The sequence below is a fragment of the Triticum aestivum genome, chromosome 1B, assembly GCF_018294505.1.
Source record: "Triticum aestivum cultivar Chinese Spring chromosome 1B, IWGSC CS RefSeq v2.1, whole genome shotgun sequence".
Classification (NCBI taxonomy): Eukaryota; Viridiplantae; Streptophyta; class Magnoliopsida; order Poales; family Poaceae; genus Triticum; species Triticum aestivum.
Window position 1 is genome coordinate 615,517,209 of NC_057795.1, and position 11,865 is coordinate 615,529,073.

The window sequence follows — 11,865 nt, forward strand, 5'->3', positions numbered from 1 at the left end:
AGGTTAGACCTTTAGTACCAGTTGGTAACACAAACCGGTACTAAAGGGGCTCGTGGGGACCCGGCCTGACGCCAGCCTGCCACTACCCCTTTAGTACCCGTTCATGGCACGACCCGGTACTAAAGCCTCAACACGAACCGGTACTATTGATCGCAGCCACGAACCGGCACTATTGATCACATTAGTGTCGTTTTTTTACAAACGGGCACTAATGTGCTTCCCATTTGACCCTTTTTCTACTAGTGTGCAACTCCCGGATACCATAGGAATACTTTGGGTATACCAAACGTCACAACATAACTGGGTGGCTATAAAGGTGCACTATGGGTATCTCCGAAAGTGTCTGTTGGGTTGGCACGAATCGAGACTGGGATTTGTCACTCCGTGTAACGGAGAGGTATCTCTGGGCCCACTCGGTAGGACATCATCATAATGTGCACAATGTGACCAAGGGTTTGATCACGGGATGATGTGTTACGGAACGAGTAAAGAGACTTGCCGGTAACGAGATTGAACAAGGTATCGGCATACCGACGATCGAATCTCGGGCAAGAACAATACCGCTAGACAAAGGGAATTGTATACGGGATTGATTGAGTCCTTGACATCGTGGTTCATCCGATGAGATCATCAAGGAACATGTGGGAGCCAACATGGGTATCCAGATCCCGCTGTTGGTTATTGACCGGAGAACGTCTCGGTCATGTCTGCATGATTCCCGAACCCGTAAGGTCTACACATTTAAGGTTCAATGACGCTAGGGTTATAAAGGAAGTTTGTATGTGGTTACCGAATATTGTTAGGAGTCCCGGATGAGATCCCAGACGTCACGAGGAGTTCTGGAATGGTCGAGAGGTAAAGATTTATATATGGAAAGTCATGTTTTGGTCACCGAAAAAGTTTCGGGTTTTATCGGTAACGTACCGGGACCACCGGGAGGGTCCCGAGGGTCCACCAAGTGGGGCCACCATCCCCGGAGGGCTGCATGGGTCGAGTGTGGGAGGGGACCAGCCCTAGGTGGGCTGGTGCGCCCCCCCCCACAAGGGCCCAAGGCGCCTAGGGTTTGGGGAGGGGGCGCCTCCACCTTACTTGGGGGGGCAAGTTTCCCCCTCCCCCCCCTTGGCCGCCCCTATGGGTGGAAACCTAGGTGGGGGTGCAGCCCCCTCTCTCCCCCTATATATAGTGGAGGCAAAGGAGCAGCCCAACACACGAAGTTCTTCTCCTGTTGGCGCAACCCTACCTCTCTTTCTCCTCCTCTCCCGCGGTGCTTGGCGAAGCCCTGCAGGATTGCCACGTTCCTCCTTCACCACCACGCCGTTGTGCTGCTGCTGGACAGAGTCTTCCCCAACCTCTCCCTCTCTCCTTGCTGGATCAAGGCATGGGAGATGTCACCGGGCTGTACGTGTGTTGAACACGGAGGTGCCGTCCGTTCGGCACTAGGATCTCCGGTGATTTGGATCACGACAAGTACGACTCCTTCAACCCCGTTCACTTGAACGCTTCCGCTTAGCGATCTACAAGGGTATGTAGATGCACTCTCCTTTCCCGCGTTGCTAGCTTCTCCATAGATAGATCTTGGTGATACGTAGGAAAATTTTGAATTTCTGCTACGTTCCCCAACAGTGGCATCATGAGCCAGGTCTATTGCGTAGTTTCTATGCACGAGTAGAACACAAGTTGTTGTGGGCGTTGATTTTGTTCAATATGCTTACCGTTACTAGTCCAATCTTGTTTCAACGGTATTGTGGGATGAAGCGGCCTGGACCGACCTTACACGTACACTTACGTGAGACAGGTTCCACCGACTGACATGCACTTGTTGCATAAGGTGGCTAGCGGGTGCCAGTCTCTCCCACTTTAGTCGGATCGGATTCGATGAAAAGGGTCCTTATGAAGGGTAAATAGCAATTGGCATATCACGTTGTGGTCTTTGCGTAGGTAAGAAACGTTCTTGCTAGAAACCCACAGCAGCCACGTAAAACATGCAAACAACAATTAGAGGACGTCTAACTTGTTTTTGCAGGGTATGCTATGTGATGTGATATGGCAAAAAGAATGTGATGAATGATATGTGATGTATGAGATTGATCATGTTCTTGTAATAGGAATCACGAGTTGCATGTCGATGAGTATGACAACCGGCAGGAGCCATAGGAGTTGTCTTAATTTATTGTATGACCTGCGTGTCATTGAACAACACCATGTAATTACTTTACTTTATTGCTAACCGGTAGCCATAGTAGTAGAAGTAATAAGTTGGCGAGACAACTTCATGGAGACACGATGATGGAGATCATGATGATGGAGATCATGGTGTCATGCCGGTGAGGATGATGATCATGGAGCCCCGAAGATGGAGATCAAAAGGAGCAAAATGATATTGGCCATATCATGTCACTATTTGATTGCATGTGATGTTTATCATGTTTATACATCTTATTTGCTTAGAACGACGGTAGTAAATAAGATGATCCCTCATTAAAATTTCAAGAAAGTGTTCACCCTAACTGTGCATCATTGCGAAACTTCGTCGTTTCAAAGCACCACGTGATGATCGGGTGTGATAGATTCTAACGTTCACATACAACGGGTGTAAGCCAGATTTACACACGCGAAACACTTAGGTTAACTTGACGAGCCTAGCATGTGCAGACATGGCCTCGGAACACAAGAGACCGAAAGGTCGAGCATGATTCGTATGGTGGATAGGATCAACATGAAGATGTTCACCGATGATGACTAGTCCGTCTCACGTGATGATCGGACACGGCCTAGTTGACTCGGATCATGTAATCACTTAGATGATTAGAGGGATGTCTATCTGAGTGGGAGTTCATAAGATGAACTTAATTATCCTGAACATAGTCAAAAACCCTTTGCAAATTATGTCATAGCTCGCGCTTTAGTTCTACTGTTTTAGATATGTTCCTAGATAAAATATAGTTGAAAGTTGATAGTAGCAATTATGCGGACAGTAGAAGGCTTATGTCCTTAATGCACCGCTCGGTGTGCTGGACCTCGAACGTGGTCTGTGGATGTTGCGAACATCTGACATACACATTTTGATGACTACATGATAGTTCGGTAATGTTAAATGGTTTAGAATTGAGGCACCGAAGACATTTTTGAAATGTCGCAGAACATAGAAGATGTTCCAAGAGATGAAATTGGGATTTCAGGCTCGTGCCCACGTCAAAAGGTATGAGACCTCCGACGAGTTTTCTAGCCTACAAACTAAGGGAGAAGATCTCAATCGTTGAGCTTGTACTCAGATTGTCTGGGTACAACAATCACTTGAATCGAGTGGGAGGTAATCTTCCAGATGAGATAGTGATGTTTCTCCAAAGACATTGCCACCAAGCTACTAGAGCTTCGTGATGAACTATAACATAACAGGGATAGATATGATGATCCTTAAGCTATTCGCGATGTTTGACACCACGAATGTAGAAATCAAGAAGGAGCATCAATTGTTGATGGTTAGTGAAACCACTAGTTTCAAGAAGGGCGAGGGCAAGAAGGGGTACTTCATGAAACGGCAAATCAGTTGCTGCTCCAGTGAAGAAACCCAAGGTTGAACCCAAACCCGAGACTAAGTGCTTCTGTAATGAGAAGAATGGACACTGAAGCAGAACCACCCTAGATACTTAGTAGATAAGAAGGCAGGCAAGGTCGACAGAAGTATATTGGATATACATTGAATCAAATGTGTACTTTACTAGTACTCCTAGTAGCACCAGGGTATTGAGATACCGGTTCGATTGCTAAGTGTTAGTAACTCGAAGTAAAAGGCTACGGAATAAACGGAGACTAGCTAAAGGTGAGATAACGATGTGTGTTGGAAGTGTTTCCAAGGTTGATGTGATCAAACATCGCACGCTCCCTGTACCATCAAGATTAGTGTTAAACCTGAATAATTGTCATTTCGTGTTTGCGTTGAGCATAGACATGATTGGATTATGTCTATCGCAATACGGTTATTCATTTAAGGAGAATAATGTTACTCTATTTATTTGAATAATACCTTCAATGGTCTTGCACCTAAAGGAATGGTTTATTGAATCTCGATCGTAGTGATACACATTTTCATGCCAAAAAAAGATATAAGATAGTAATGATAGTACCACTTACTTGTGGCACTGCCATGTAAGTCATATTGGTATAAAACGCATGAAGAAGCTCCATGTTGATGGATCTTTGGACTCACTCGTTTTTGAAAAGTTTGAGACATGCGAACCATGTCTATTGGTGTATACGCATGAAGAAACTCCATGCAGATGGATCGTTTGGACTCACTTGATTTTGAATCACTTGAGATATGCAAATCATACCACATGGGCAAGATGACTGAAAAGCCTCGTTTTCAGTAAGATGGAACAAGATAGCAACTTGTTGGAAGTAACACATTTTGATGTGTGAAGTCCAATGAGTGCTGAGGCATGCAGTGAATATCATTATGTTCTTACTTCACAGATGATTTGAGTAGATGTTGAGTATATTTACTTGATGAAACACAAGTCTGAATTATAGAATGGTTCATGTAATTTCAGAGTGAAGTTGAAGATCATCGTGACAAGAGGATAAAATGTCTATGATATGATCATAGAGATGAGTATCTGAGTTACGAGCTTTGGCACGCAATTAAGACATTGTGGAAATTGTTTCACAATTAATACCGCCTGGAACACCATAGTGTGATGGTGTGTCCGAACATCATAGTTGCACCCTATTGGATATGGTGCGTACCATGATGTCTCTTATCGAATTACCACTATCGTTCATGGGTTAGGCATTAGAGACAACCACATTCACTTTAATAGGGCACCACATAATTCCGTTGAGATGACACCGCATGAACTATGGTTTAGAGAAACCTAAGCTGTCGTTTCTTGGAAGTTTGGGGCTGCGACACTTATGTGAAAAAGTTTCATCGTGATAAGCTCGAACCCAAAACGGATAAATACATCTTCATAGGATACCCAAAATGGTTGGGTATACCTCCTATCTCAGATTCGGAAGCAAGAGTAATTGTTTCTAGAAACGGGTCTTTCCTCGAGGAAAAGTCTCTCTCGAAAGAATTGAGTGGGAGGATGGTGGAGACTTGATGAGGTTATTGAACCATCACTTCAACTAGTGTGTAGAAAGGCATAGGAAGTTGTTCCTGTGGCACCTACACCAATTGAAGCAGAAGCTTATGATAGTGATCATGAAACTTCGGATCAAGTCACTACCAAACCTCGTAGGTTGACAAGGATGCGTACTGCTTCAGAGTGGTACGTAATCCTGTCTTGGAGGTCATGTTGCTAGACAACAATGAACCTACGAGCTATGGAGAAGCGATGGTGGGCCCGGATTCCGACAAATGGCTCGAGGCCATAAAATCTGAGAGAGGATCCATGTATGCGAACAAAGTGTGGACTTTGGAAGAACTGCTTGATGGTCGTAAGGCTGTTGGGTACAGATGGATTTTAAAAGGAAGACAAACAATGATGGTAAGTATTACCATTAAGAAAGCTCGACTTGTCGTAAAGATGTTTTCCGACAAGTTCAAGGAGTTGACTACGGTGAGGCTTTCTCGCTCGTAGCGATGCTAAGAGTCTGCTGGAATTATATTAGCAATTACTGCATGATTTATGAAATCTTGTAGATAGGATGTAAAAATCATTGTTTCCTCGATGATATCCTTGAGGAAAGGTTGTATGCGATACAACTAGAAGGTTTTGTCGGTCCTGAAAGACGCTAATAAGTATGCAAAGCTCCAGCAATCCTTCTAAGGACTGGAGTAAGCATCTCGGAGTTGGAATGTACGCTTTGATGAGATGATCAAAGATTTTGGGATTATACAAAGTTTATGAGAAATTTGTATTTCCAAAGAAGTGAGTGGGAGCACTATAGAATTTCTGATGAGTATATGTTGTTGACATATTGTTGATCAGAAATAATGTAGAATTTTTGGAAAGCATATAGGGTTATTCGAAAAGTGTTTTTCAATAGAAAACTTGGATTAAGCTTCTTGAACATTGAGCATCAAGACCTATGAGGATAGATCAAAAATGCTAAATGGTACTTTCAAATGAGCACATACCTTGACATGATCTTGAAGGTGTTCAAGATGGATCAGTCAAAGAAGGAGTTCTTGCCTGAGTTGTAAGGTATGAAGTTAAGACTTAAAGCTCGACCACGGCAGAAGAGAGAGAAAGGACGAAGGTCGTCCCCTATGCTTCAGACGTAGGCTCTATAGTATGCTATGTTGTGTACCGCACCGGAAGTGTGCCTTGCTACATACCTGGCAAGAGGTACAAAGGTGATCAAGGAGTGGATCACTAGATAGCGGTCAAAATTATCCTTAGAGGAATAAGGACATGTTTCTCGATTATGGAGGTGATAAAGAGTTCGGCGTAAAGGGTTACATCGATGCAAGCTTTAACACCTATCCGAATGACTCTGAGTAGCAAACCGGATACATACAGTGGAGAAACCATTTGGAATAGCTCCAAGTGGAGCGTGGAAGCAGCATTTACAATATGACCTAGAGATTTGCGAAATACATACAGATCTGAATGTTGCAGACCCGTTGACTAAAACCTCTCTCACAAGCAAAACATGATCAAACCCCAGAACTCATTGAGTCTTAATCACATGGTGATGTGAACTAGTTTAGTGACACTAGTAAACTCTTTGGATGTTGGTCACATGGCGATGTGACCTATCAGTGTTAATCACATGGCGATGTGAACTAGATTATTAACTCTAGTGCAAGTGGGAGACTGTTGGAAATATGCCCTAGAGGCAATAATAAATTAGTTATTATTATATTTCCTTGTTCATGATAATCGTTTATTATCCATGCTATAATTGTATTAATAGGAAACTCAGATACATGTGTGGGTACATAGACAACACCATGTCCCTAGTAAGCCTCTAGTTGACTAGCTCATTGATCAATAGATGGTTACGGTTTCCTGACTATGGACATTGGATGTCGTTGATAACGGGATCACATCATTAGGAGAATGATGTGATGGACAAGACCCAATCCTAAGCCTAGCACAAAGATCGTGTAGTTCGTATGCTAAAGCTTTTCTAATGTCAAGTATCATTTCCTTAGACCATGAGATTGTGCAACTCCCGGATACCGTAGGAATACTTTGGGTGTACCAAACGTCACAACGTAACTGGGTGGCTATAAAGGTGCACTACGGGTATCTCCGAAAGTGTCTGTTGGGTTGGCACGAATCGAGACTGGGATTTGTCACTCCGTGTAACAGAGAGATATCTCTGGGCCCACTCGGTAGGACATCATCATAATGTGCAGAATGTGACCAAGGGGTTGATCACGGGATGATGTGTTACAGAACGAGTAAAGAGACTTGCCGGTAACGAGATTGAACAAGGTATCGACATACCGACGATCGAATCTCGGGCAAGAACAATACCGCTAGACAAAGGGAATTGTATACGGGATTGATTGAGTCCTTGACATCGTGGTTCATCCGATGAGATCATTGAGGAACATGTGGGAGCCAACATGGTATCCAGATCCCGCTGTTGGTTATTGACCGGAGAACGTCTCGGTCATGTCTGCCTGATTCCCGAACCCGTAGGGTCTACACACTTAAGGTTCGATGACGCTAGGGTTATAAAGGAAGTTTGTATGTGGTTACCGAATGTTGTTCGGAGTCCAGGATGAGATCCCGACGTCACGAAGGAGTTCCGGAATGGTCCGGAGGTAAAGATTTATATATGGGAAGTCCTGTTTTTGGTCACCGGAAAAGTTTTGGGTTTTATCGGTAACGTACCGGGACCACCGGGAGGGTCCCGGGGGTCCACCAAGTGGGGCCACCATCCCCGGAGGGCTGCATGGGCCAAGTGTGGGAGGGGACCAGCCCCAGGTGGGCTGGTGGCGCCCCCCCCACAAGGGCCCAAGGCGCCTAGGGTTTGGGGAGGGGGCGCACCCACCTAACTTGGGGGGGCAAGTTTCCCCTCTCCCCCCTTGGCCGCCCCCCTAGATGGGATTAGGTTGGCCGCCGCCCCTGGGGTGGAACCCTAGGTGGGGCGCAGCCCCTCCCTCTCCCCCTATATATAGTGGAGGCAAAGGGGCAGCCCAACACACGAAGTTCTTCTCCTGTTGGCGCAGCCCTACCTCTCTTTCTCCTCATACTCTCGCGGTGCTTGGCGAAGCCCTGCTGGATGCCACGCTCCTCCACCACCACCCACGCTGTTGTGCTGCTGCTGGATGGAGTCTTCCCCAACCTCTCCCTCTCTCCTTGCTGGATCAAGGCATGGGAGACGTCACCGGGCTGTACGTGTGTTGAAACGCGGAGGTGCCGTCCGTTCGCACTAGGATCTCCGGTGATTTGGATCACGACGAGTACGACTCCTTCACCCCGTTCTCTTGAACGCTTCCGCTTAGCGATCTACAAGGGTATGTAGATGCACTCTCCTTCCCCTCGTTGCTGGTTTCTCCATAGATAGATCTTGGTGACTCGTAGGAAAATTTTGAATTTCTGCTACGTTCCCCAACACGGACATGCAACTGCCCGCCCCCACCATCAAAACAAAGGGCCAGTTGCATCCATGTTGGGAGACATGCAGTTGCGGTCGGGTGCGGCGCTTGCAGTTGCGGGCTGTTCGGGCGTGCAACTGGCCCGCCCCTCTGACAAAAAAAAGTCCACTTGCGGTCGGTTACAAGACATGCAGTTGCAGATGGGGCACGACAATCAGAGTTGCGTGCCTGGTTGTATACATGCAACTCCACACTCACCCACCCCCTCACAAAACAACACATAGTTGCATAATGAAGCGATACTGCAGTTGCATGGTTAGTATCAAACATGCAATTTTCCCTCCCGACAAAACAATACAGAGTTGCAATTGCGTTGAAGACTTGCAGTTGCAGTCAGGACAAGACACTTGCAATTGCATGCTAGTTCCAAGCATTCAACTGTCCTCCCGATGGAACATCATAGGGTTTTAGTTGGCCGACACTTGGAGTTGTGTGCCTAGTGATAGACATGCAACTGCCACGCTTCGATAAAACACCAAAGAGTTACGATCATGTTGCAATCGCGTTCCAGAGTTGCAATCGCGTTGAAGATGTGCAGCTGTACCTAGGGGTGACCCTTGCTAGCTACTCCCTCCCCAACAAAACACACAGAGTTACGATCATGTTGAAGACATGTAGCTGCAGTCGGGGCCGATTGTGCAACCAGATGGCAACATTCAAATTTTCAAAAGTGAAACGGTTATTTAATAAAAAAAATGAAAAAAACAAGTAGCAAGAAAAAGGTTTGAAAAGAGCAATAAAAAGAAAGAAAGAAAAGACCCCATCGACGGGGCAAATTGCATGAAAACAAAAAAAAAATGAATATCCCAATGGATGTTGACTTCCATGTGGATGGGAAAAAGAAAATACAAACACTAAAATAAAATAAAGTTAAATAATAAATTCCTCATATTATGCGTGTTTCGATCTCATTGCCACACAAGTCTCGTCACAGTTGCGGACGTTTTACCCTTGAGTTGCACGTAGTTTTGGATGCATGCAATTGCATACGTGTTGCACCCTGTAGTTGCATGGATTCCGATAATTCTAGTTTCGTAAGGGAACAAGAGTTTTTGTGACAAATAAAAAGAAAGGCAACCGTTTTTCTGTCAACTTGACGTAGGAAAAAATAGGGCATATCAACATTACGAAAATATATTCCTGGGTAATACATGACTGAAACAAAAAAAAACAGGCAACATACAATAAACAAAAAATCCATGTACAAAAAAGAACAGGCAACATATAGATAAACAAAAAATCCATGTACAAAAGACATGAATAAGCGAGCGTAAAATCCTTCATGCATGTAAAAAAAGTCTGTTCTACAAAATTTAGATGTTCCGTATTGCCAAAAGATAAAAAGAATTACAAGTAAACTATTTTAACAAAAATAAATTGATGATTATATACACTAAAATAGAGAAGGGAAATAAAAAATAAAAAATAAAGTACAGGTATATAGGAGAGTGGGCTGCGCTAGTAAGTTTCCTGCTTGTTGTAGACAAAAGCAAAACAACAGAAAAGACCATCAGTCGCGGCAAAAAGATAAAAAGGAAGTGGGCTGGTCACGTCTTAACAGGCTGAATTGATACAAGACACTATATGACGTGAATCTTGAAGCGACAAACATCGAACGGCCAGAACTGTGGACTGAGACTTCGCTTTCACCGATCAGTTTCATATGTACCGGGCGGCATGTCATGATCGATCTGAGGGGGAAACTGAGGTGTGGTTGGATCCATCATTTTCGTTTGTAGGTCGTTGCTATAAACTGCAGCATGCCGTTGATTCCCAGTCGAACATCATCGGAGCAACGCAACAGGGAGTTTCTTGCCCGTGTCATGACGCTTAGCGCGCTGCGCCACCCCAATGTCGTCAACCTTGTTCTGCGCGGACGGGCATCACAGGATCTTGGTTCACGATACATGCCATTGGGCTCTCTCCAAAATCACCTCCATGGTATTGCAATTGGTACCAAAAGCCAGTAAATTAATTTCGTCCATGATTCGATCACTTGAGTTTGTGTTGATTAATTAACCACCGGGTCGATCTTGTGCTCACCAGACCGGTCTCCGGGCAAAGCACTGCTAGACTGGAACACAAGGATGAACATAGTTGACGGCGTGGCCAAGGGTTTGGAGTATCTGCACCAAAAGGTGTGGTATTACCGCAAACCCATCAGTTGCTTGGACATCTTGCTCGGAGATGGCTACCACCCAAAGCTGTCCCAGTATGGACTGGCAGACTTGATCGGCTAGTTGCGGAGGATGAGGAGGAATTGTGTATTGATTTCACTAGAACCGCTACTATTGCCCCGAGACAGCATTTACCAGGAAGGCGACCATGGAGTCGAACGTGTACAGCTTTGGCGGCGTGCTGCTGGAGTTGATCACAGGGAGGAGGCCCGTCGACCCGCCCAGGCCATCGCTGAGGATCGCAACCTTGTCATATGGGTAAGTTTAACCATAGCCAAGCCGTGGTTCACATGCATATTTGTTGTTTTTTGTTGACTTGGCCGTGAATGAATGCTGTTGGATGGATCAGGCGACGCGGTTGATGAAGGACAGGAGCCAGTTAGTCCGCTGGATGGCAGACCCGGCACTGCAGGACCAGTATCCGTCCATGGATTTGCATGAGGCACTGAAAGTTGCTTCCATGTGCATCCACCAACAGCCGGCCATGAGATCCCCCATCAGCGCTGTCGCGCGGCTCTGTCTCGCCTTGCCGCCACGATGATCACCCACCTGAATCATCGGCCGCGCGGCGCCTCGTTAACCTAGGGGAGAAACGACGTACATTGGCGTCATCTCCAAACGCATCGGTCATCGTCAAGTTATATTAATTACTTGTTGTGGTTGTGATTGTCGCTTGTTGTGGATGAAAGTGCCTCCATAGTTTAGATTGTTCATCATCCCAATCGTTCCTGTGTAAAAACGTGTGGGGTATTAATTGGCCCGTATTAGTGGATTTAGAATTTGTCTTGGTTCTAGAGGTGAAAATAAGGTGCGTACGGCATAAGCAGCATCAGGAAGTCCTAGAGATCACACAATTGAATTTAAAAAGTAAATGTGATAATACCTTTCCAGGACTGTAAATAATGGGAGACAAGGTAATGGCTGATATATGCAGTTACAAGTACAAAGGGAGAAGAAAGAACTACATTGAGTCTGAAGTTGCTCTCACATCCACTGTCATATTCTTACACTTCAGCTGGCTCTGGAGCTCCCTCGAGCCATGGTTTCATTTTCTTTGTGCTGCAGCAGCAATTGTCTGGTGGTAGAATATGCAAAACGAACACGAGTTTATCCAATATGAGA

The 11,865-nt window shown here is 45.2% G+C and overlaps 1 pseudogene; it reads left to right on the forward strand.

The window, feature by feature from the left end:
• Window positions 1-11,328, forward strand: part of LOC123080596 (probable serine/threonine-protein kinase PBL7) — a 24,456-nt pseudogene extending 13,128 nt beyond the window's left edge.
• Window positions 11,329-11,865: the final 537 nt, after the last annotated feature.